General features: G+C 36.3%; 2 long non-coding RNA genes across 2 annotated transcripts; one reads left to right on the forward strand and one right to left on the reverse strand.

Annotated features, from left to right (window-relative positions):
- Window positions 1-5,481: 5,481 nt before the first annotated feature.
- LOC109179358 lies at window positions 5,482-15,089 on the reverse strand. Its single transcript, XR_002053878.1, has 3 exons — window positions 15,012-15,089; window positions 13,638-13,653; window positions 5,482-5,495 (listed from the first exon to the last, which is right to left on the reverse strand). It is a non-coding gene; the product is annotated as an uncharacterized LOC109179358 (long non-coding RNA).
- LOC109179357 lies at window positions 8,467-26,016 on the forward strand. Its single transcript, XR_002053877.1, has 3 exons — window positions 8,467-8,781; window positions 15,747-15,749; window positions 26,006-26,016. It is a non-coding gene; the product is annotated as an uncharacterized LOC109179357 (long non-coding RNA).
- Window positions 26,017-27,921: the final 1,905 nt, after the last annotated feature.

A 27,921-nucleotide genomic window follows, 5' to 3' on the forward strand; every position in this document is an offset into this window, starting at 1 on the left:
TTGTTATATTTAATAATTAGTATTTGCGCTCGTGCGATGCACGGAATGGATTTGTTGTAATATATTAAGAATATATGAATCGATATATTAATTATTTAAATTAGAACATCAAATATTATATAGTGTAATTAAATATATGGTTTGGATCGTTTATATATTTTGATGTTATCATTGCTTGAATTTGTACAAATAATTGCTCAAATTAATAGCTAATGTCTAGATGTACGCATGCAGTGCTATAAGCCTATAATAACTTTGAAGATTTTATTTATCATTGTTTAGTATTTTCATAAATTAGGCAAATGTGTTCGTTCTCTAACAACTCAGTTATAGAAAAGAATTGTTATCCTTCTTTCCAAACTTCACCTCTATGACCAGTTGAGCTGCCCATGCGGGCAATGAATTGCTATCCTTATTCATTGGTATGGAAAATACATTTTTTTGTCTAGATATATAGCATTTTTTTCATTAAAAAATTTAATATCACCGATTATATTTACACATTATTGAAACCTCTTTGTAGAAGACATTAGTAATGACAACACAATCTTGTTCATCTTCGTCTAGAGCTAACACCTTCAATCCATCAGAACAGGTTACATGGGTGAAAATATGTAATGGTAGAATATCACTCAATTAGTTATCCTTTTATATTTTCAGTCAATTAGTAATATCAGATTCACTTTCAGCCAATTATTATTTTATTTCGTTTCATTTTTAATAGATGATGTAGATATTATTATTGAAAAATTTACGTTCCATTTTTAATTTACAATTACTATTGTTTAAAATATGCATTTACTATTGATAATGTAGAATATTATTATTGAAATATTTTTCTCTAATTTTAAATTTTCATTTCATTTTTAATTAAAATGCAATGATCTGGCCATTTTTTTTTTGTTTTAGTCAATTATGAATCAATTTTTATTTGCAGTCAATTATTAATATTCATTTCTTTTTATATTTTTAGTTAATTAGTAATATTAGATTCATTTTTAGTCAATTATTTTAGTCTAACCAATTGAAATATTTCCGTTCAATTTTAGTTTCCCTTCCATTTTTAATTAAAATGCAATTATCTAACCATTTATTTTTTTCACATTAGTCAATTATAGATCATTTTTTATTTGCAGTGAACTATTAATATTCATTTCCTTTTATATTTGTGAAAGATTTATGACACAATTGTGGTTTGATGTATTATATTGTGTAATATTATTGTGAAAAATTAAAATGCAATGATCTGACCATTTTCTTTTCTATTTTAGTCAATTATGGATCATTTTTTTTTATTTTCAGACAATTATTAATATTCATTTCTTTTTTCAATTAAGCTAATTTGTGTTTCTTTTTTTTTTATCTTTAATTTTCTGTCAATTATTAATGTTTATTTCTTTTTTCAATTTACCTAATTTTCATTCCATTTTTAATTGACGATGTAAAATATTTTTGTTTTTTTTTTTCATCCTTCTTTTAATTTATCTGTATTATTTACTATTGTTTGGGCGAGAAATCAAGTAATAAAATATTATTTTTACTTATAGTATAGATTTTTTTTCTTTTTCTATTGATTGGGCGGAAAAGTAAGAAAGAGTATTTTGTTTTTAATAGTAGTATAGATTGATAATCCTTTTATATTTTCCTTTTTAACTGATTATTATTAGTATTAATGAGTGAATTTCGTTTCTTTTTCCATTTTTAGTAAATTAAGGATCCTTTTTTATTTTTCTATTTTACTGATTATTATTAGTATTAATTAATCAGTGAATTCCATTTCTTTTTCTATTTTTCATAAATTAAGGATCTTTTTTTATTTTTCAAATTTTTTGGTAAATTTTTTTTTTTACTGTTATCCTTATTATGACATTTTTTAACAACCATCCGTTTCCTTTTTTTTTTTTTTCATTTTTATTGAATTAAGAATTCTTTTTTTATTTTTCAATTTTACTGATTATTATTAGTATTAGTCAGTGAATTTCGTTTCTTTTTTCATTTTTAGTGAATTAAAGATCTTTTTTTTTTTGTTTTCCTATTTTATTGTTAACTTTTTTTACTGATTATTATTACTATTAATTAATCAGTGAATTTCATTTCCTTTCCTATTTCTCGTGAATTAAGAATTTTTTATTTATTTTTGGTAGGATTTTTTTTTTACTTATCCTTATTATGACTCTTTTTTGTTTCACAGCCTTCCATTTTTTTTTTCCATTTTCATTGAATTAAGACTTCTTTTTTATTTTCCTATTTTACTGATTATTATTAGTAATAATCAATAAATTCCGTTTATATTTCCAATTTTAGTGAATTAAGGATCTTTTTTATTTTCCTATTTTACTACAAAATTTTTTTTACTGATTATTGTTAGTATTAATTAATCAGTGAATTCCGTTTCCTTTTCTATTTTTTGTGAATTAAGAATTTTTTTTCTATTTTACTACTAATTTTTTGACTAATTATTATTAGTATTATTAATTGGTAATCTTGAAAAGTGTAAAAAAAATCACATAGAGAACAGGAAGAAGATAGAGGGAAATCGTGCAAAATAAAACATTATGATTTCCAAACTCACCAATCCATTGTATTTATAGGTAGAAAATATGAGAATTATAAACTTGTATAATTTTTCAAAAAGGAAAGATGTAATTATGCAATAGAGTTAATACCTAAAATGGTCCCTCGACTATGTCATAATTACTAATTTGGTCCTCAACTACCATTCTTATCCAATTAAGTCCTCAACTATGTAACTTTTACTCAATTAAGTCCTCAACTATACAATTCTTACCCAATTTAGTCCTCAACTATACAATTCTTACCCAATTTAGTCCTCTGTATTAATTTGACTGTTTGTTGACTGTCAAAAGTCGGGATAAAATTATAATTTTACAAGATTTCTCCTTCCTATCCATTTAGCAGCGCCAAACCATGCAGCAATACACCCCGATCAGATTTCGATCGTCAAAAAATCGTTGAAAATCAAATTCATGGGCTATCCGATGCACAACCACTACTTCGATACTGACAGGTTTAGAACCCAACCGGAGCTTATTGCTATATGGTTTAGCGCTGCTAAATGCGGAGGAAGGAGAAAACTTGTAAAATTACAACTTTATTTCCACTTTTGACAGTCAACAAACAGTCAAATTGACAAAGGACTAAATTGGGTAAAAATTGTATAGTTGAGGACTTAATTGGGTAAGAATGATAGTCGAGGACCAAATTGGTAATTACGACATAGTCGATGGACTATTTTGGGTATTAACTCTTATGCAATATTACCAATTAATAAATTTTAATTCATTTCCATTTTACATTTGCTTACCAAATAATAATATTTTTGCTAACTAATAATATGTAATATATTTTTTATTCATAAATATTATAGACGTGTTCATAAGTCATGTAAAGTATTTTTTTTATTCATAATATGTAAAGTATTTTTTATTCATAATATTATAGACGTGTTTTCATAAATTTGTGAACTTTGTATGAATTTGTAATTTGTGCATAACACAATAATTTGCCAGGTTTTCTTTATTGAATGGATGGATCAATGGATCATTTTCAAGTTCTTGGGTGTGGTTAGGCATTTATTGCATCTTTTCTTTATTTCGGTGGAATGAATGATTTAATAAAATGTAAATTTAAACAAATTTGTAAAGATTTAGTTTGTATTGCTTTGAATAAATAGTGATATAAGCTAATAATTAGTGATATAGCAAATTGATTTGTATATGTACGTGATTTCTTACTTTAATTAATTGCTTTCTTTATTAATAATTAATTGCTTTCTTTAATTAATTGAATTTGGATATTACACAAATGCCCTTAAATTTTGGGGGGAAAATTTGTGAAGTAGGATTATATATATATATATATATATATATATATATATATATATATATATAGAAGAGCGCTCATATGCGGCGGGGTCTTACCGTGCGGCGGTGCGGTCAAATTCCAGAATACACCAACAGTGTTAACAATATGCACCAACAGTGTAATAAAAACACATCCCAATGAAATGTAATAAAATATCACAAAATACACCACAGACTCAAAAAAATACACCATATAACTCACCACCCCCAATGGTGTATTTTGAACAGTGTATGGTGTTTTTACTCACACCTAATGGTGTGTGTTTGGTGATGCAGGGCTCTGTTTACTCTGTTTTGTGTGGTGTATTTCCTAACGTTGATGGTGCATATTTGGTGAAATATTGGTGTTGCCGCACCGTAAGAAATAGCCGCACCGTAAGACACTGCCGCACCTGAACCCGCCTCTATATATATATATATATAGATTAATTGGATACTAAATGATCGACGTGAAATCTTTGAGACATATCATCATTTCTAGTTGTGCTTAGCTAGAACATATATCGTAAAATTTTATTTCAACGATACTATACATACATAAGTATATATATATATATATATATATATATATATATATATATATACACGTACATGACAATGATATTTATTTATATGAATAATAAATGTAAAATAACAAGGTCTCGTTTGGTTCGCGAAAAATATTTGAAGGGAAATGGAATTGAAATTTTATGGAAAAAAAATTACTGGGAAGATTAATTATATTGTTTGGTTGGTGGAAAATAAATTACTGAGAATATTAATTCCATTATTTGGTTGAGTTTGGAATTGTAAAGAATAATTAGTATAACGGCAATTATATCCCTACATAATAATAACATCAATAATAATAATGGTAATTAAGAAAAGTTAGTGAGAGTATATAATTGTCCTACTTATTTTTCATGGAAAACAAAATACCAAGGGGACCCTGGAAAATATTTTCCTCATTTTTAAAGAAAATATTTTCTATGAACCAAACTAAGAAAAATCTAGTTTTCCTCATATTCAAGGAAAACATTTTCATTGGAAAATATTTTACATGAACTAAACATGCCCTAATAGGCTAATAAATTTATCCTAAAATTATATTTTAATGTAACAACCGTAAAAGTATAAATCTCCATAAATAGAAATAAACAAATGACATTTATACATAATAGTTAGTCTTTTTTATGCCTGATGCGCAAAAAACATATGTCCAATATTTATATTTTTTAAAATAACTAACTAACAAATTCCTACTAATTAAAATTATATGAAATCAAATTTATTTATTATAATAATCCAATATAGAATGTATACAAATATTATTATTATTAAAGAAAATATATGGTGGATACATGTGCATGGTAACAATAATGGAAAAGGTAATGGAAGTTATAATAATAGGGGTATTTTTTTTTTCAAAAAAATTGTATAGTACAACTCTAAAAACACAATGTACAAAATGATTAGCATTAAAAACATGGACATAAATGAGAGATATAACTTTAATTAAGACTTATTATGTTTTTATAGATATGATTTTTTGAGAGAAAGGAGGGAAAACCTAAAGTGGCACAGTAGAATTTGGGAGATTTGTTTGTGACTCCTTTAACAATTTTTTGTGTTCTATTAAAGGAGTCCCAGGCCAGGCCAGGCCACATCAACAATATTAACAATCTGTACCTGCGACAAACTTAATTAGTGTCCAACGTATTTACGTATTGTTTTTGTGTTACGTTATTATATTGGAGTGTTTTCGCAAATTAAACTTACCACGCACATATTGAACCTGAAAATCACATGCATCATCACGGAGATACCAATATTGTCCATGGCAAGACGACCATTTCATACTGACTCGTAATAATATAATACCAATTGATTGTTACTAACACAATTTGAGCGAGGTAGAATTGAAACATCATTTCTACAATACATCAAGAAAACAGTAGAATATAATGGAAGGCACTATAGGTCTGGCTGTGATAGATAGTAAAAGGAACCCTAGCTACTTGTTATTTTGAAGATCGAAGAGTAAGCTAGGGAAGAAGAAATGAAAAATAATACCGTAATAAATAACTAGTCAAATTTGACTTGGGTGCAGGGTTGGGAGAATTTAGCTTTGCAACTTGCACAGCGGTCGGTACCTGCAACGCAGTCCTGGCAGAGGCAGAGATGGTTGCACGGCCATGCCATCATCGTTGCAGGCTTTCTACGGCACCTTTTGCAACAGATACTAAACACCATCGATTGATCTGGGTCCAACGACGACGACTGTGCCTCCTCCAGACCGCCGCCGCCCGTCGGATGCGTGGCCTCGTCCAGGGCAGCATTGAGAGCAGTGTTGGTTTCCGTAAGAGTCATCACCCTCTCCTCCATGGTCTTAGCATGAGTTATATAACTGTCAAGCAAGGCTTTCAGCTTGCCGCTCTTCGTCGTCACTTCCAGTATTTCTTCGTCCGCCGCCGCATACTGCATATAAAGAATAAGAATGTTAGTTGAGGCTTGATAATTATAAAGTTTCAAATTAATTCATAGTGGAAGGACTTTCTTGATTCTAGGTTAAATTATCTGAATTGTGATACAGGGTCAGGTCCAGTAAAAAAAAGAAAAAAAAAAAAAGAAAACAGAAAGAATGGGGTTGAGTTATTACAGCAAGCGGAGGAGCATCCTCCGTCTGCGGCGTTACGCCTAAGCGAAGGACGGTGTCAAAATAGGGCGGTGGCGCCCTGGACGACGAAGCTTCTGGCTGCCCAAGATGTAGCTCAAGGTTCAACGACGAAGCCCTCTGCTGAGGTGGAGTGGGGAACCGCGGTGGCCGCTGCGAGTGCGACATTACACTTTTTTTTTTTTTTTTTTTTTTTTTTTTTTTCTTCTCTCTCTCAAACTCTTGCCCTAATGGCTAATGTTCTCTCTCTCTTTCTCTGCGCGGATGGCCTAATGGAGTGGTGAGACTTGAAAGTTTTAAAACGGGAGAGAGTAGACAGCTCTGACAGACATACCATTATTTTATCCGATTTTATTTTACAACCGTTAAAATAAATAATATATTTTCGAATCATGTGAACTTTATAATTAATACACTAAATGGATATTAATTCATAGCAATAATATTTCAAACAATTTCAAAATAATTTGCAATTCATTAAAATACTAAAACACTCTAAATTCAACAATAATATTTAAAATAATCATACATATATTCAATTATAATAATTCAATCTAATTATAATAATATATTTAAATAATTTCCAAATTATATATATATATATATATATATATATATATATATATATGTGTGTGTGTGTGTGTGTGTGTGTAATATGGTTATCTTTCTTGTAAGCCCACTGCCCACTGCACCCATATCCACCCAAAGAAAAAAAAGAACAAAAAAGAGTTAGCAGAGGTTGGTGAAAGACGTGGGCTGTGATGTTAGGTAGTCAAATTAAATTTTATTATCTGATCTTATTTTACAAAGGAATGGTCAAAATAAATAAGATATTTTAAAATAAATGTATTCGCGAAAGTTTAAGTGACAATTATGAATTATATCTAAAATTTTAAAAATATTTTACAATAAAATAATTATCAAACATTTTATCATGTTAACTTTATATTTAATTATATTATTTGATACTAAAAAACTTCAATTATGTTGAGTAAAATACCTAGATATATATAGTTTTTTTTTTTTTTTTTTTTTTGAAAGCTACTGGTTCTATTACATTGTAGTATCTGTTCATTAGATATATATAGTTTAATTTGTTGGTAATTTCAATATTTGATGTTAATTAATTCTTTTGGGTTGTGTGCAGTGCGTGGAATTTGGGTCTTTCGCCAAACACAGTATTTCTCCTGCTATGCCAGCTTGAAGAATTAACGCCTAAATCATCACCATTTTTTAAATTCAAAAAAAACATACACCTTGTGGAGTTGTGCAATAATAAAATGTTCAGTTTCCCATGCTAACCACCGAACCGCGCAAGTTTATGGAAAAATCTAGAAGACCGGCGCACCGACCAACTCCTGCCGGAATCCAGCAGCACCAGTCACCGGCGACCCATTTTTTTTTGCCGGAAAAAAAAACAAACAAACAGCTTCGAACAGGTGCACTAACCCACTGCAACCACCCAAACACAGCCCGAAATCACCCCCGGAAAAATCAAGGGCAAACTGACACACGGCCGGAGCCACCCAACACCATCTCCAAGACTGTCCAAATTCCAGGCGCCATTTCAGAGCAATAACGACTAAAAAAGGGGGGCCAATCAAAAGCAGCAACATACGCCGGATGCCTCCCTTTCGCCGGAAAGAACTCCCAACGCCAGAAAAGCCTCCGAGCGACACAAGGTCTCCAGAAAATGCAAAAGCAGAGCAGAAAACCATGGAACCAAACAACAAACACCGCCGGGAACTGGGACCACGACAAACTCGAACCAGAGACCACCAAAAATTACCGGAAAAAAACATGGACGTCAACGTAGAGAGCCCACTGCTGCACCAACGGCCAACAGTCACGAACTCCAACTCTGTCCGGACTCGAGGCCACCATTTTCGATAGAGAGAGGTCCAAGAATCTTTCTGTACTGTTTTTTTTCACATGAGACTTAACTGCAGATGGGTCCAATCCTAGGATTGCATAGAAATCAATCTCTCCATTAATTTTCATCTCAGCAGCACTGTGAACTCCAAAAGTTACCACCATTTGAGCTATGCCCTCTAAATCAGGGCACAACATTTGAGCTTTCAAAGCATAATTTTTTGCACCCAAAAAGTCCTTCTCAGCAAATCTCTTTTCAGCATTTACCTTAGCTCTAAGAGCCTCATCTACATTGGGTTCCATCTAAAAATCCAGATCTGACAGCAAATTTCCACAAAGGTAGCTGAGAAGCCAATCAGCAGCCAAATGGAGGTTTGTATGTGCACAATATTTTGTTAGGGGTGAAAGGTATGAGGCTTCAAATGTGTGGATATTTGGCATGTGACAAGTTTTGTTCTTTATGTTGGTGACGTGGTTACTTTTCATGTTATTTATGTTTTTTTTTTTTTTTTTTTTTTTTTACATTATTGTTTATGATTTTTTCAGACAATCTCAATCAATTATATCCATTACTGTATCTCTTTTTTTTTTTTTTTTTAATGAAAGTCTGTAATTTTGCATTTCCTCATTTTAATCGAATTAACCAGATTAAACGACTGATGAAATGGACTGACTGATTCAGCGATGATATCAGTCAGTTAAATAGATCATTGAGACGTTTATAGAAAGAGACACAAAAACACAAAGTAACACACAAGATGTTTACCAGTTCGATACGGTGTGTATCTACGTCTAGGGGACGATCACAAAGGCGTCCAATCCACTAACTCATAATCCAATGTACAAAGGTAGAGAAACAACAATCTCACCCAAGTGCCCCACACAAGGTACGTACCCAGTCTACACAGGTTTAGTGGATTGTCGAAGTTGGAGAGCCATGCATACAGAAGTCCAATGAAGTCCCTTCACTTGGAGAGCTAAATCTGATGCAGTCCACTTCTGTGACGCTGTTCAATGCTGTTCCCACAACTGTGTGATCTTAGCGTCCTTTCGTTTAAGCAGTAATATTTCTTCTCAAGTTCTTCATCATAATCACCAAGAACAAGTTGTATTGAGAAGAGGCATGATAATCAAAGATACGATCTCTTTAACTGGTTCGGAGTGTTTCTTTCTTCTTAAAAGCGTAACCCTAATTCTTGATCGAATAAGAGTACTTATAGTTCCATAGCAAGAACACTCTCCATAAATATCTCTGATTGTAGATGGTAGGACGATATGTGAAGAATGTAATCTTAAAGATTCGGTCCATACCTTTCCAAGACAGATACGCTGATCTTCTTTCCAAATCTGACTTTATAAACCGCGTACTGCAAAAAGGAAACAGCTTCCTAAAACAGATCTTCAGTGTCAGTCCCTCTGTTGTTGTAACTGATCAATTAATCCTCTGCAGAACAAACCGACACTAAGCTAATCTTATCTTAGTTTGCTATAATAATATTGCCAATTATAAGTTGGGGTTTTTTTGAGCAATTAAAACACTAACAAACTCCCCCTTTGGCTATTATTTGGCAAAACAACTCGACTACGTATAAAAACACAAACTGGATAGGACTAAGATAGACTAGCATAAAAACCAAATATCTGATTACAAAGCATAACAAGAAAACACAGCATACAAGTCATGCTGGATCAAAACAACATTCTTAAACATTCTTCAAAAGGTGGTGCCATCACAATCAGTCGCCCAGACAGGGCCAGAAGGTACAAAAACATAAAACACTCCCCCTGAGTTCATACTTCCCCTTTTTGCCAATGATAGTCAAAGCATGGTCAAGCATTGGAGGGAGTCTCACTGTCAGACTTAGCAGCCTCAGTAGCAGCAGATTCAGTCAAGCTTAAACGGAGATGAACGATAGCCAATTCACTACGAGCCCCTGTCAGCTGCTTCGCTATGATTCCGTGAACCGTCTCAAGTGCAGAGACCCGGGCCTTCAGACGAAGAGAGAGTTGGACATCTTTAGCATGTGGCGAATCATCAGCCACTGTATCAACATCAGAAGTGGAGGGAGATATCACCGGTGTAACATCGCGAATGTGACCTCCAGTCAGAAGACGATGATCAACAGTATAGAGAAGGGTTGGACTGATCACCTCACTAGGCATTGGCTCAAGGCCCTGCGATGTTAGAACACCAAATATCAGATTAGGGAATGGCAACCGTACCTTCTGCTCTCGAGGATGGATCAAGGTGAGAATATGATAGTAGATCCAGGACCCCAGATCAATAGACATTTTTGTTCCAATTCGAAATAAGAGAGCGGCCAATTGCTTGCCGACCGTATGAAAGTGAGCCGATGGAAGCCAGTTGTGAAGAGCAAGACGGTGCAAGATAACATATTTGGAGGTGAGGTGTGAGCTAGGCAGAGTATCTTTTTCACCCGTAGGCCATGTATCAGCTTATCCACCAGTGAGGGTCTTTGCCACCAAATCCCAGTCCGTGATTTCTTCCTCATGAACACCTTTCAAACCATAATACTCATTTATCACATCAGGGCCGAAGACATACCATTTACCACGAATGAAGATTTGCATTGATCGCGTCCCGATCAAAATGTCAATCTCCTCATTAAGATTACAGTAGAATTCGTAAATCAGGAGCTTCGAATAAGGACAGATGGAAGAAACAGTCTTCAACAGGCCCACTTCACTCAGCAAAGGCAGGATGTCGCAGAGAGAGTTCAACTGGTGTTCATCAACAGACCTCTGAACAATAAGGTCTCTACGGATCATCGTGGACCATTTTCCTTGAGCAGTAGAGGAGACAAACTGAGGTTTATAGATAGATGTGTCAGGATTCTCAGCAGGTTGAACCTCAGGAGTGATACTCCGTCCTCTGGAGCGGGTAGTTGGTTTCCCCTTTCGGGTAGATGATGTGGGGACCACAACAGGAACTTTTTGCTTGACAGATGACCGCAGTGTTTTGAACACTTAGTGAACAGGAGGATTAGCTTCAGTTTTGGCAGACTCACCAGACTTTCGTCTCTTCTCAGGTTGATCCACATCAACATTGTCATCACCTGACTCAACAACAACTTTCACAGGGACACTCTTTCGTTTGGATCTTCTCGTCTCCTTGGATGGAGAATGAGCAGAAGGGCTTGGAGACACGGAGTGACTGGAGTCAGAAACATGAGCAGTAGAACCACCAAGGAGATTAGTAACCTCTCGTATCTTGAAGGTGGTTGAATCAGGATGCGCAGTAGCCTTAATAGTCGGGGGCTTAGACGAATGGACCTGTGAGCCATAGACTTCAGCCAGAATCTTTTCGTGTTCACTAGAGGACTCAGAAAGATGAATCACACGATACGGTTCTGGAATAGAGGCAGCATGCAAACCAGCAAAGTGCCGGACATATTCAACGCTCTCAGCCAACGATGAAGAAGTATAGACTGGCACCCCATCAATTTGATCAGATGCAGGGGGGCTTGAGGGATTGACAGCCTGATTGTAGCAAAAAAAGATGTGGTGAGTATACGGGTGTGTAATGTTGTCCTCAGGGGATTGGGGGATATGGCACGCAATATGCAATCACAATAAACTAGGCACTAGCATAAGGAAATCAACAAGAAGCTAAGCAAACTACAAGTTTAAGGAAATGATAAGACTAACACATATACGCAAAGATAAACACAAAATAAAGAAATAGGACTCAAGCTAGGAAGCATTATCATCTAGATGCTTTAACAACCTAAGGGATTATGGAGAACAAGTAACCAAGGAATCAAGCGGGAATGCACGTAGGTATCCTAGTCTATGAACCATTCTCGTGATTAATAAACAAGGATTAGAACAAGGAATTGCCCCACTTTCGTGGTGAATCAATTCCAAGTCCATCAAGAACACAAAGCATCTAAAGCCCCCAATTTCCCCTATTTTCGTAGGAAGAAATCAGGTCTATACAAGGGGTGGCTTGGATTAATCACCCAACTCTCGTTGAGGCAAGGAATCCTCCAAAAACAAGCTAATGAATGTGTACATCAAACATTAACAAGATATAAATAAAAAACCTTCACAAACACATGAACCCTAGGTTGGAGTTCTTCCCCTTTTTTTGCAATAATCACAAATCAAGCATCAAGATAGATAATACAACCCTAACTCAAGTCCAAAAACTAACTACTCATGATTAAATAGCATAAAGAACACAAAAGCATAAGTGTAAAGCATAAACATTGAAAGATAAAGAGATAAAAGGGGGAAGAAGCTTCTCTATTGAAAATGGATGGTGGAATCTTGAAATGTTGGAATCCAAGCTTCAAATCCAAGATTACAAGCTTCAAAAGTGTTAAGAAACATAAATCTAAGCCTAATCTAACCTAAAAATATGAAGGAGAATGAAAGAGACTGTCTAGGGTTCTAACAAGAGTCAAAACCAAGTAAAAATAACAAAAAACAGAGTTTATAAAAAGTTGCAGCAGAGGTGACACGGCCGTCCAAAACAGCAGTAGCTACTGGAATGCACAGAAAATACACGGCCAAAGACACGGCCGTGCACTTGTCCGTGTCTTTTGGTCTTCAAAACGTCAGATTTTGGAACTATGGTCTTCATGAAAGTTGTAGCCCTTCGAGTCTTCTTTCCAATGGAGCAAGAATCACTTTATCTGGACATTCCTAGGCTGATATATGGTCCAAAAACCAAACAGTAGTCAGTTTTGAATTGTAAACTTGGAACTTCAACTTCAAAGACAATTTCGACCCCTGTAGCCTCCTTTTTAGGCTTTGATGTTTGAATATGAGTTGTAGCTCTTTGAGTCTTATTTCCAATGGGACAAGAATCACATAAATTGGATATTTCAAGACCGAGATATGGCCCAAAAACAGAACAGTGTCCAATCCATGCGAGAATTTCAGCTTGTTGATACTTGTTCTACTTTTGCCTTGGTTTAATTTGTCCATATGATCAACACCATTGAAAACAATACTCTTTGGCTCCTTTGGAAGTGTTGCATCCATCTCCTTAGCTTCACATTGGCTCCCCTTCACTCCAAATGCATCCAACATGATCTAAAATCCTTCATTTCTACTCAAAGATAATGAATTGTGCATAATGGACCAAATGAGCAAAATAAAGATAATTTTGAACAACATTGTGACACTTCATAAGCAAAACAAGGCTAAATATGGGGTAGACATGGGGTATAAATATGAACAATTATGCACTTATCAACTCCCCCACACTTAAACCTTTGCTTGTCCTCAAGCAAAAACAAGAAGTAAATCACCATCCTTGCAATGAAATTGATCACACTCCCACTTTGCACAACCTATCAAACCACAATCCAACTTGTTACAACGCAACTTGTTTCAAGAATCATTTTAGCCTTCCACACAAGTTCAATTCTCAAGCCAATAACCAAGCACCAAAATTATTTAAGTGTGTGATGATCAAGTGTGCACAAATGCTAAGTTGAGATTATGCAAAACTTGGCTTTGAATGAGATTCCATAGGCTTGCCCTTCATACTCCCACTAGTTCAACTCTAAGATTGCATGTTAAGATCAAGTAGGACTTTTATTTGGCTTGTAATGGGGCTAAGGGTGAATGGCTAACAAAGAAGGGGTATGAAAATTAAACAAAAGAGAGAACTTCACATTTATTCACAATTGGATCTAGAAGAGATATAACATATATAAATTAAAGGAGCAATTTACAATTGACACAAAGCAACACTCTAAAGAAGTGGGGGTTGAGTACAACTTTCAACACAAACTAGAATCAAGCTTCAAGCTTTTATTTTTCTTCCTTTTCTTTTCATTTTTCTCATTTCATCTCTTTTTCATGACTTCTTTTCTCAATCTTCTCATCATTCTTTTTTTTTCTTTTCTTTATTTCAAAACAATAAACAAACTTATTCCATGAACCAATATCCCCACACTTAGACAAAATTATCAAAGGATTGCTAGCGAAACAAACTCTAATAAAAGTCTCTTCTATGAAAAAGAACAAATGCTCCATTCTCTCAAGGGTGGAGGGAAACATTTTTGGCTAAGGGTTGAAGGTTAAAAGATGAGGGTTAACACAAGGAAAAACAATCACAAAGAGGAGACAAGTGCTTAGCACTTATTAAACAAACAAAAGGCTCAACGGGGATAACTAGAGATAAAAACATACTTAATGGGTAGGCTTAAAGGCTTGGGCTAAACAAAAATGGCCTAAATCATTTCAAAACATGCAAATCTTAAGCTTCACTTGGGGAGTAATTAGGCAAGTTCTAGCAAAACAACCATGACCGGAATCTCACATAAGCCTTCACTAGCAATGCATAACACACAAGATCAATAATTGATTCAATTATTAAGTGGTTAACAAGGTTATTGGCAAGAGAATAGATCAATCATGAGTTACCCCTTGGCTCATCAATCACAAGTTGAATTGCAACAAGTTTCACCAAAACAAACCACCAACCAACAAAGAGGGAGTAATCACAACTTCAAGCAAGGAAAGGTAATTTACCAAACATTATGCACAAAGAGTCATCCAAGCAAAGTTCAAAAAGTTTCAATTTTTTTTAAGAAAACACCCAAATTATCCCCTCCCCCCACTTAAAGGATACATCGTCCTCGATGCGAAAGAAAACAAAGCACAAGGGGGAAAGGATGGCACAATAAGCACAAGGAGCACAATCTCTACTAACTACACCAAGTATAGCACTATACACAGTTAAAGAAAGTAGAGAAGGTAGATGAGACTCCCTTAATGAATCTTCTAGTGCCAAAGAATCATCATGAAGCCTTCTTGGAATTGAGCATACTCCTTGGTGTCACTCCTAGAGTCAAGAGAATATATACATGAAAGCACAAGTGAAAGCATGATATATCAAAAATAAAAGTGCTAAGAAAAATAAAGAGGAAAATAAAATGCAACAAAATAAAAGATAACATGGGGTGCCTCCCATGAAGCGCTAAGTTTAACGTCGTTAGCTCGACTCAACCTCCCAAGTTTCAACTATCATTGGATTGGAGAAAGAACATTCCATCCTTCTTTGCAAATTTATCCTCCAAATATTTCCTCAAGTGGTGGCTATCAACAAACTCCGTTATGCAAAAATCCACCATTCCAATTGCTAAGATTCCAATGCTCTTTATTCCAAGTTTCATGCATCTTTCCTCAAATCCATTTTTAATCCACAAATCCAACAAGGATTTCTTCCTAAACATTGCTTCTTGGTAGTAGAGATGAGATTTACCAATCCCAAAGTCTACATTCCCATTCTCTTCTTGATTACCCTTTTCTTGAGCAAGTAATGGAAACCTTGGATCTTCTTCATGCACCAATAGGAAGTAAGAATCTTTGGATATGAATATAGGCCAATGAGGGCCTACGCTTTCAAGAATATTGACTCCTCCCGGTTCCCAAATCACTCTAAAGTCCTCATCAAAGGGAGTGTCATCCAATAAAGAGCAATCTTTGTTTGTGCCACATATTTCATCAATTTCATCTTCATTGAGCACTTCTTCAATGGGATCATCTTCAAGTTGATCCTCATCACCATTATCCCCTTGCAACTCTACACTTTCACCCCAACTTGGTATCTCCATCTCAATGCATTCATCATAGACATCATCATCTTCATCTTTATCTTCAAGGTCCTCACCCTCCTTTTCATTTCCATCAACCACAAGACCTTTTCTTTGAGCCATCAAGTTGTCTAGTTGAACTTGTAGCTCATTCATTTGCATAAGCATATTGGCCATCATGGACTTCATCTCGAACTCCTGATCAAATGGTTGACATTCTTGTTGAGGTTCTTGGTAAGAGACTTCTTGAAATTGGTCTTCATATTGTTGTTGAGGTTCTTGATGTGGAGGTTCTTGAACTTGGCCTTGATATTGGAAATTAGGATCAAAGATGTAGCATCCTTCGGCTTCATGTGGTCCTCCACATATGGCACACCAAAGAGGTTGTGGCATGAAAATTGGTGGTGTACCTCCTTGTAAAGCTTCTTCATTGACATTGACATTATATTCCAAAGCTTGTTGTTGAGTGTCTTGGTGAGGCATTTGGTAAGTGGGAGTCAATATGTAACAACTTTCCATAGCATGAGAACCACCACATATAGCACACCATGGAGATTGTGGCTCCAAAGCTTGAAAAGTTTCTTCTTGAAGGACTCCTTGACTCATATTGATACCACGTTCTTGAGGGAAAGGTTGACAATCTTGAGGTGGTGTTGGACTTGTGGAGTTTAACTTGTAACAATTCTCCAATGCATGAGCTTCACCACAATAGGAACACCACTTAGAATAAGAAAGGATGATTGAAGTGGACCACCTTGATAGGTCTTTATACCCATTTTGATGAAATCGGGCAATGACATTCTTTGCTCTTGGAAATCATACCCCTCCATAATTGAAAGTTCTTGATAGAGTGGTGAGAACTCTTCGTTTTCAATTAAAAGTGAATGCACAAAGAAAAGATCCTTTAACCGAAACTCAAACAAGGTTAAACAATTAGCACTTTGAACAATAAAAACAAACAAAAAGAAAGAAAAAAAGCTTAGTCTCCTAAGATTCCCTAAACTCCAATGCTAGTAAAACAAGCAATCACATAGAACCGCCAAATTTCCAATCCCCGGCAACGGCGCCAATTTTTGATTGTAGCAAAAATAAGATGTGGTGAGTATACGGGTGTGTAATGTCGTCCTCAGGGGATTGGGGGATATGGCACGCAATATGCAATCACAATAAACTAGGCACTAGCATAAGGAAATCAACAAGAAGCTAAGCAAACTACAAGTTTAAGGAAATGATAAGACTAACACATATACGCAAAGATAAACACAAAATAAAGAAATATGACTCAAGCTAGGAAGCATTATCATCTAGATGCTTTAACAACCTAAGGGATTATGGAGAACAAGTAACCAAGGAATCAAGCGGGAATGCACGTAGGTATCCTAGTCTATGAACCATTCTCGTGATTAATAAACAAGGATTAGAACAAGGAATTGCCCCACTTTCGTGGTGAATCAATTCCAAGTCCATCAAGAACACAAAGCATCTAAAGCCCCCAATTTCCCCTATTTTCGTAGGAAGAAATCAGGTCTATACAAGGGGTGGCTTGGATTAATCACCCAACTCTCGTTGAGGCAAGGAATCCTCCAAAAACAAGCTAATGAATGTGTACATCAAACATTAACAAGATATAAATACAAAACCTTCACAAACACATGAACCCTAGGTTGGAGTTCTTCCCCTTTTTTGCAATAATCACAAATCAAGCATCAAGATAGATAATACAACCCTAACTCAAGTCCAAAAACTAACTACTCATGATTAAATAGCATAAAGAACACAAAAGCATAAGTGTAAAGCATAAACATTGCAAGATAAAGAGATAAAAGGGAGAAGAAGCTTCTCTATTGAAAATGGATGGTGGAATCTTGAAATGTTGGAATCCAAGCTTCAAATCCAAGATTACAAGCTTCAAAAGTGTTAAGAAACATAAATCTAAGCCTAATCTAACCTAAAAATATGAAGGAGAATGAAAGAGAGTGTCTAGGGTTCTAACAAGAGTCAAAAACAAGTAAACATAACAAAAAACGGAGTTTATAAAAAGTTGCAGCAGAGGTGACACGGCCAGGGACATGGTCCAAAACAGCAGTAGCTACTGGAATGCACAGAAAATACACGGCCACAGACACGTCCGTACACTTGGCCGTGTCTTTTGGCCTTCAAAAAATCCGATTTTGGAACTATGGTCTTCATGGAAATTGTCTCCCTTCGAGTCTTCTTTCCAATGGAGCAAGAATAACTTCATTTGGACATTCCTAGGCTGATATATGGTCCAAAACCCAAACAGTGGTCAGTTTTGGATTGTAAACTTGAAACCTCAACTTCAAGGACAATTTTGACCCCTGTGGATTCCTTTTTAGGCTTTAATGTCTGAATATGAGTTATAGCTCTTTGAGTCTTCTTTCCAAAGGGACAAGAATCACATAAATTGGATATTTCTAGACCGAGATATGGCCCGAAAACAGAACAGTGTCCAATCCATGCGAGAATTTCAGCTTGTTGATACTTGTTCTACTTTTGCCTTGGTTTAATTTGTCCATATGATCAACACCATTGAAAACAATACTCTTTGGCTCCTTTGGAAGTGTTGCATCCATCTCCTTAGCTTCACCTTGGCTCCCCTTGACTCCAAATGCATCCAACATGATCTAAAATCCTTCATTTCTACTCAAAGGTAATGAATTGTGCATAATGGACCAAATGAGCAAAATAAAGATAATTTTGAACAACATTGTGACACTTCATAAGCAAAACAAGGCTAAATATAGGGTAGACATGGGGTATAAATATGAACAATTATGCACTTATCACAGCCTCAACTTCAGTGGGCAAACTGGAAGGATTCTCAGATGGACAGATTTCACTTGGGGATGCAGCAATTTCAGAAGGAGGCAGAGCAACTTTATCAGCAGAGTAAACAGCCAAACTCAGATTGTTGGTCTGCTCATACGGTTTATTTTTCTCATCAGACACATCAACAACATTCTTCAAAGGTTCTGGCTTCTCGGAGGGGATACATGGGGGATCATCAGACATAGAGGATTTCACAGATATTAAAGCATTCACATTATTAGAATCAATAGGCACAGCAGACGGAATAGCATCACAGACTAAATCATCAGGCTTATCAGGAGAGATTTCAATAGGAGAATCAGAAGTATTGGACCTGTTACGAAGAATCTCAAGCCGGTGTCTGGTTTCGTCCTGGGCAGCCTGTAAGTACAGAGGTTGTGCTGCTGCTCGACGACGTGAGACCTTGTCTGATTCAAGAGCTCTTTGTGCAAAGTATTGGAGAAACACCCCAGCCCGATTTCCATCTGTGGGCTCTGGAATAGATGCTGGGCTAACCTCATCACTCGCTTCGGAGGCCAGCAACAAGAGCTCACTGGTATCATCTCCGGACCAGTCGGCATAGAACTATAGATAATCTGATAGCACTGCTACCATGATTTCATCGCGTAGAAGAGGATCAAGCTTCAACTTCTTCTTCATAGCTAACTGGAGCAGTGTTTTGACATGCTTGGTGGCTATTTCTAGTGAGTGGGACTTCCTCCCAAGCTTGATGATATGTTTCGTACAGCGTCCGCCATTGGAATGTAATTTGGGTGTGTGAGAAAATAAACCCTAGGTAGAAGAGCAGAGAGAGAGAGACTAATTAGTGAGCAGAGATATTTTGAACTCTTCTTCCTTCCAAGCTTGACCCGATAAACAAATATAGTCCCAAGGGCGAAGAACCCTAATTAATGCGGCTTGTCAGATTACATGCAGAGCTGATGTGATTGACGCAACGGTATACCTCCTTTTTAGGAAAGAAATGAATGAGTGGAAGATTTGAAATTCGAAAAAGGCTAATTACTTTATGGTAATTTAGGTTAAGATATTCTCTTAACAAAACAGAAGGGAGTTTTAAAAGGAAGTCAAAGCTGGAATTTGACCCGTAAATGTAACACCATGCACTCTCCTTCTATATAACGAACTGTCTTATTAGTCAATCCTGCAGATCCCAAGAGCAGATCTGAAAATCTCAAACCGATTTGCATCCAGAGGTTTAGTCAGAATGTCAGCCAATTGCTTTTCTGTTTGAATGTATTCCAACTCAATCTCCTTAGACTCTACCAAGTCTCTGATGTAGTGATGCCTTATATCAATATGCTTCGTTATAGAATGTTGAACTGGATTCTTCGAGATATTGATTGCACTGACATTGTCATAGTAGAGTGTCATAATTCCTTGAGTAAGCCCATAGTCTAGAAGCATCTGTTTCATCCATACTAACTAAGTACAACATCCACCAGCGGCTATGTATTATGCTTCTGCAGTGCTTAAGGAAATCGAATTCTGTTTTTTGCTCAGCCACGAGACCAAATTCTTACCAACAAAGAAGCATCCTCTCGAAGTACTCTTTCGGTCATCAATATTTCCTGCCTAATCAGCATCACAGTATGCAACCAGACTAAGTTCACTGTCCTTGGAGTACCATAGCCCATATTGAATCGTTCCTTTTATATATTTCAAAATACGTTTAGCAGCTATCAGGTGTGATTCTTTTGGATCAGATTGATACCTTGCACATATTCCAACACTGAACATTATGTCTGGTCGACTAGCGGTTAAGTACAGCAGACTTCCTATCAGACTCCGGTAGACTGTGTTATCCACTGATGCACCAGCGTCATCTTTAGATACTTTTGTCGAGATAGAAATAGGTGTCCTGGATGGTTTACACGATTCCAGATCAAACTTCTTGACTAGATTCTTAGCATACTTTTCTTGTGAGATAAAGTACCCTTCAGGACTTTGTTTAACTTGCAGCCCTTCGATTATTTCTTTCCACCACACCATTCTGTTGAGCTGTTCTGGGAGCTGAGAATTCATGAGTTATAACATTCTCAGAGCAGAAATATGAATATAGAGAGTTTTCAAATTCTTTTCCATGATCACTTCTCAGTCTTTGAATTTTTATTATAGGCTCGTTCTTTTCCTTTTGAACCCTTATGCACAAGGTTCTAAAGGCATTGAAGGCTTCAGATTTTTCTCTTAGAAAATATACCCAGTTGAACCGAGAGAAGTCATCTACACACACAAATATGTATTTCTTTCCGCCAATGCTTTCAGTCTGTGTTGGTCCCATGAGGTCTATGTGAACCAGTTCTAGACATCTCTCAGTAGTGATAACCTTTATTGCTTTGTGAGGAGTCCTTATTTGTTTCCCAATGACACATGCACCACAGACTCCTTCCTGTTCTATTCTGATCTTAGGCATCCCTCGCACAGCATCTAGTTTGATCATTTTATCCATATCTCTGAAATTTATGTGACCCAGTCGTTTATGCCATAGTTTTGATTCATCAGTTTTTGATAGGCGACAAGCATTTTCATTAGTTAGAACATAACAGTTGTCTGAGGATCGAGTTCATTCCATTACCAGTTGATCGGCTTTATTACTGACTCTACAACAGTTACAATTGAAGCACACATTCCAGTTCTGATCACACAGTTGACTGATGCTAATAAGGTTTGCTTTCAGACCACTGACTAACAGAACTTCTTCTAAATGAGGTAAACCTGGTACATTTAAGGTACCTTTTCCGACTATTTTAACTTTTTGTCCGTCTCCATATGTAACTGAACCACTGCTAGGTTGAACAGCCATAAGGCACTTGACATTTCTTGTCATATGTCTGGAACAACGGCTGTCGAAATACCATCTTGCTTCAGTCGTAGAAGCAGTCAGAACTATAGTGGGATAACATATTACTTCTGACTTCCTGACCCAAACCTGTCTTGTGAACGGAGTAATGGTCTTGTTCTGATATTTTTCCTTTCTTTGATCTCTGTAGAAAAAATAACACTCAAGTCGAGTGTGACCTTTTGTTTGACAGTAGTGACATATGGGAGTATATTGTCTGACTATGGCAAATTTATTTTTGAACTTTGAGTACTGAGATTGAAATGCTATTCTGCCAAAGTCAGTATCTGCAGTTCGAGCAGGTACCTTCCTCTTTTCATTTATCTGGACAGACCGGGATGACTGACCTCTTTCTTAACTGTGAGCTGGTGTACCAGTTGACATACCCTCTCTGACAAACACAGGAACATTTTTCGAAGATTCTCCTCGTTCAAAACCAAAACCCTTTTTATCATTTGGATTTCGACCAGAGTCTAGAATTTTGTCTAGAGTTGATGTGGTATTCATCATCTTGATATTCTTCTTCAAATCCTCCAATTCCTTAATCAATTTTCCTTCTCGAGATCTAATCTGTGTGATAAGATCTTCTTTCGTGACAAGTTCTGTGTTTAGTTTCTTCAGAAGATCATCTAGTTGCTTCAGTTCGTCATTCAGGTTTTTATTAACTTTCACCAGTTGTTTCCAGCTTGCCACCAGCTTAACAAATTCCATTTCAAGTTGAGTATGCCTCTCATCAAAATTATCTATCGATATATAGGACTCTCCATCAGATTCATTTTCGTCTGACTGATTCTCTGTAGCTGTAAAGAAGGCTACAAAATTTCCCACATTGTCATCTGACTGATCATTAGGTGCTTCCTCCTCATCATCACTTAGTGTAGCCACAGACATAGCCTTTTTCCTCTTGAGGTAAGTTGCACATTCAGCCTGTATGTGACCAAATCCTTCACATTCTCGACACTGGACAGACCGGTTGAGAGATCTACCTGTATCCGTCGAACTATTTCTGGTTTGTCTTGTTCGGCCAGTCTGGGACTGATTGTTTTGTGAGAAAGATGGTGTTTCTGCTTTTTGATATGAGGAGTTACTACCTTTGTATTGTGTCCTGGTAGATTGTCCTTGATTTTATTTTTTTTTTTGTTAAAACCTTTCAATATCTTCTTAAAATTCTTGGTTAGTAGGGCCAAGGTTTCATCATCTATATCATCTGTGTCAGATTCTCGATCAGCTTCAGCAACAAACGCTACTGACTTGCCTTTTCTATTGACTGCAAGGTCATCATCAGCCAACAATTCAAGTTCATATGTGTGTAAACTTCCCATAAGTTCTCCCACACTCTTCTTTTCCCAGCCCGTGTGTTCTTGAATTGCAGTTACTTTCATTCGGAAGCGTTTTGGCAAAGATCGAAGAATCTTTTTTACTACTCTCTCATCAGTGAATGGTTCACCAAGAATTGAGGCTCTATTCATCAGGTTCTGAACCCGACTGTGAAAGACTGAGATAGTTTCATCTTCGTTCATTCTTAGAGCTTCAAACTCTGACAGTACCATTTGAAGCTTTGATTGCTTGACATCACTGGTGCCCTCAAATCTGGTTTCAAGAATTTCCCATACTCGTTTTGCTTCTTTTACCCCCGTGACTAAGGTAAAGACAGATTCATGCAAGGATCCTACGATAGAGTTCAGTGCTTTGTTGTTCAGATCAGAGGCATTCATTTCATCGTCAGTCCAAGTCTCAATGGGTTTCGCCTTAGTAGTTCCATCAGAATTTTGAATAGTTGGACGACTCCATCCAGAAAGAACAGTACGATAAACCCTGGTACCTTGTGCCTGGAGATAGATCTCCATATGAGCCTTCCAGAAGGAGTAGTTGTGACCATCCAGTTCTGGTGGTTTCATATTTGCATCCATCCTGAATAAAAACAACCAGCCAAAAACGCACAGGCAAGCAACACTGCCAATCGACACACATAGGCACTTCTAATAATAGGAGAGCAATGCAAAATAAATATTCCCGTTCGGATCAAGTCACTATGTAGACTTAAAAGCTCTGATACCACATGTAATTTTGCATTTCCTCATTTTAATCGAATTAACCAGATTAAACGACTGATGAAATGGACTGACTGATTCAGCGATGATTTCAGTCAGTTAAATAGATCATTGAGACGTTTGTAGAAAGAGACACAAAAACACAAAGTAACACACAAGATGTTTACCCAGTTCGATACGGTGTGTATCTATGTCTGGGGAACGATCACAAAGGCGTCCAATCCACTAACTCATAATCCAATGTACAAAGGTAGAGAAACAACAATCTCACCCAAGTGCCACACACAAGGTACGTACCCAGTCTACACAGTTTTAGTGGATTGTCGAAGTTGGAGAGCCATGCATACAGAAGTCCAATGAAGTCCCTTCACTTGGAGAGCTAAATCTGATGTAGTCCACTTCCGTGACGCTGTTCAATGTTGTTCCCACAACTATGTGATCTTAGCGTCCTTTCGTTTAAGCAGTAATATTTCTTCTCAAGTTCTTCATCATAATCACCAAGAACAAGTTGTATTGAGAAGATGCATGATAATCAAAGATATGATCTCTTTAACTGGTTCGGAGTGTTTCTTTCTTCTTAAAAGCATAACCCTAATTCTTGATCGAATAAGAGTACTTATAGTTCCATAACAAGAACACTCTCCATAGATATCTCTGATTGTAGATGGTAGGACGATATGTGAAGAATGTAATCTTAAAGATTCAGTTCATACCTTTCCAACACAGATACGCTGATCTTCTTTCCAAATCTGACTTTATAAACCGCGTACTGCAAAAAGGAAACAGCTTCCTAAAACAGATCTTCAGTGTCAGTCCCTCTGTTGTTGTAACTGATCAATCAGTCTTCTTTAGAAGAAACCGACACTAAGTTAATTGATAAGTGCATAATTATTCATATTTATACCCCATTTCTACCCCATATTTAGCCTTTTTTTGCTTATGAAGTGTCACAATGTTATTCAAAATGATCTTTATTTTGCTCATTTGATCCATTATGCACAATTCATGATCTTTGAGTAGAAATGAAGGATTTTAGATCATGTTGGATGCATTTGGAGTCAAGGGGAGCCAAGATGAAGCTAAAGAGATGGATGCAACACTTCCAAAGGAGACAATAGTGATTTTTTTAATGGTGTTGATCATATGGACAAATTAAACCAAGGCAAAAGTGGAACAAGTGTCAACAAGATGAAATTCTCGCATGGATTAGCCACTATTCTGTTTTTGGGCCATATCTCTGTCTAAAATTATCCAAATTAAGTGATTCTTGTTCCATGGGAAAGAGGACTCAAAGGGTTACAATTCCTATAAATTTATCAAAGCCTAAAAAGGAAGCCACAGGGGTCAAAATTGTCCTTGAAGTTGAATTTCCAAACTTATAATCCAAAACTGACCACTGTTTGGTTTTTGGACCATATCTCGGCCTAGGAATGTCCAAATGAAGTTATTCTTGCGCCATTAGAAAGCAAACTCGAAGGTATACAACTTTCATGAAGACCATAATTCCTAATTCTGATGTTTTGAAGGCCAAAAGACACGGACAAGGACACGACCGTGTCTGTGGCCGTGTAATTTCTGTGCAAATTCTAGTGTGCACTGCCTTTTTTGACACGGTTAGGGACATGGCCATGTCCTTGGCCGTGTCACCTGTGCTCTGTTTTATTTATGTATGATTTTTGGTCATTTCTACTTGATTTTGACTCTTGTTAGAACCCTAGACACTCTCTTTCATTCTCCTTCATATTTTTAGGTTAGAATAGGCTCTCTTAACACTTTTGAAGCTTGTAATCTTGGATTAGATGCTTGGATTCCAACATTTCAAGATTCCACCATCCATGCTATTTGATCATGAGTAGTTAGTTTATGGACTTGAGTTGGGGTTGTATTATCTATCTTGATGCTTGATTTGTGATTATTGCAAAAAGGGGGAAGAACTTCAACCTAGGATTCATGTGTTTGTGAAGGTTTTATATTTATATCTTGTTATGTTTGATGTACACATTCATTAGCTTGTTTTTGGAGGATTCCTTGCCTCAACGAGAGTTGGGTGATGAATCCAAGCCACCCCTTGCATAGACCCAATTTCTTCCTACGAAAATATGGGAAATTGGGGGCTTTAGATGCTTTGTGTGCTTGATGGACTTGGAATTGATTCACCACGAAAGTGGGGCAATTCCTTGTTCTAATCCTTGTTTATTAATTACGAGAATGGTTTGTAGACTAGGATTCCTACGTGCATTCCCGCTTGTTTCCTTGGTTACTTGTTCTCCCTAATCCCTTAGGTTGTTAAATCATCTAGATGATAATGCTCCCTAGCTTGAGTCCTATTTCTTTATTTCGTATTTATCTCTTGTTCGTATGTGTTTTTGGTATTTTGTTTAGTTACGTTGTCTCATCCTTGTTATAGTTTGCTTAGCTTCTTGTTGATTTCCTTATGCTAGTGCCTAGTTCCTTGTGATTGCATATTGCGTGCCATAACCCCCATTCCCCTGAGGACGACATTTCACACCCGAGCTCACATCTTATTTTTGCTACACATCATTAATCCTATCTTAGTTTGTCATAATAATATTGCCAATTATATGTTGGGGTTTTTTGAGCAATTAAAACACTAACAAAGTCAATTCCACAGTAGGGGAATGGTGTCTGGGGTTTGATTATTTTGCTTGGGTAAATGCATATGGGTCCAATAATTTGTGTTCGGGTTTGGAGTTTGTAATCTGCATTGTGGTTTTGTTTTTCCTGTTCTTTTCGTTTTAGGTTGGTGCTCTACTGGTTTTGGGTGGGGTGGTTGTTGCGTTCTAGTTTGTTACCCTGTGCAAGTTAGGGTAAAGTGTTGTTGGTATTTGCTACTGCTGGTTTTGTTGTCGGTTTTACATTTATGTTGGTGTGCCACTAGTATTGGGTCGGTGCGTGTTTATTGTTTTTTTTTTTTTAAGGATTTTTTGGGCTTGCGTAGTTAGGTGTGGTGGTTTGTGCATAGTAGTATGTTACCTTGTGCAGGTTAGGGTGAAATGTAGTTGCTAACTGGCACTAGTTTTTTTTTTTTTTTTTTTTTTTTTTTTTGTGTTTTTTACATTTAGGTTGGTGTGTCACTGGTATTGTGTTGGTGCGCATTTATTGTTTTTTTAGGGGTTTTTCGGGGGTTGCGTAGTTAGGTGTGGTGATTAGTGCGTAGTAGTATATTACCATGTGCAAGTTAGGGTTTAGTTTAGTTGCTAATTGGCACTACTGTTTTTTTTTTTTTTAACATTTAGGTTGGTGTGCTACTGTTGTTGGGTCGGTGCTTGTTTATTTATTTATTTATTTATTCTTTCTTAGTAGTTTGGGGGGTACCGTGGCTACGGGTGCTGTTTTGTGCGTATTAGTTTGTTGCCGTGTGCGAGATAGCGGTAAAGTTTTGGTGCTAATTGGCACTACCGGTTTTTGGATTGCTTTCTTTATCTTGGTTCTTTAGTTTTATAATGTCTTTTTTTTTAAAGACAGACATATTGACAGTAGGGGGATGCGGTTTTGGGTTTGAGTATGCGTTTTTTTATTCTTTTTTTTTTTTTTTTGGTTACTCGGATTAATTCTTGCCATTTCCGATCCAGATGATATTCCGGTTGAGCTTGTAGTTGCTGTTGCGTGTGAGCCGGTAGTTGCTGTAGCGGTTGAGCCGGTAGGCGATAGGTGCTGGCAATGTGGTCGCACCTTTGCCACAGACTGATGATGCCGAAGTTCTGGATCAGCTAGAACAACCAGCGCCGGATTCGGATGGCTCAGATGTTGAGCCCGATGAGGTTGATGAAAATGTCGGGGTGTCAAACTAAATTCCTTATCTTCAGATTTGTTATTTCAAGGCATAACTCTATTGATATTGGCTATCTATTTTAGGTTCTCTAATTGTTGTGTGCCAGATTTACGTAAAGTTGCCAGATTTAGGTTTAGTTGCAACGCACAGATTTGTTATTTCATGGCATAACTCTGTTGATATTGGATATCAATTTTAGGTTCTCTAATTACAGTATAGTTGCAGAAAGTTACGTTCCCATTGTTTAATCTCAAAATTCTTTGGTATCATTTTTTGCTGCCCAGTAGATAAATAAAGCATTCTGTAACTATTTTGATTGTAAGGCCTCTTTTGTTTTATATTAGGTGGTGCCCATTATGCACATACTTCTGGTCTATGCGTGTGCCTATTATGCACAGACTTCAT

Source organism: Ipomoea nil, unplaced genomic scaffold (assembly GCF_001879475.1).
Source record: "Ipomoea nil cultivar Tokyo-kokei standard unplaced genomic scaffold, Asagao_1.1 scaffold0900, whole genome shotgun sequence".
Lineage (NCBI taxonomy): Eukaryota > Viridiplantae > Streptophyta > Magnoliopsida > Solanales > Convolvulaceae > Ipomoea > Ipomoea nil.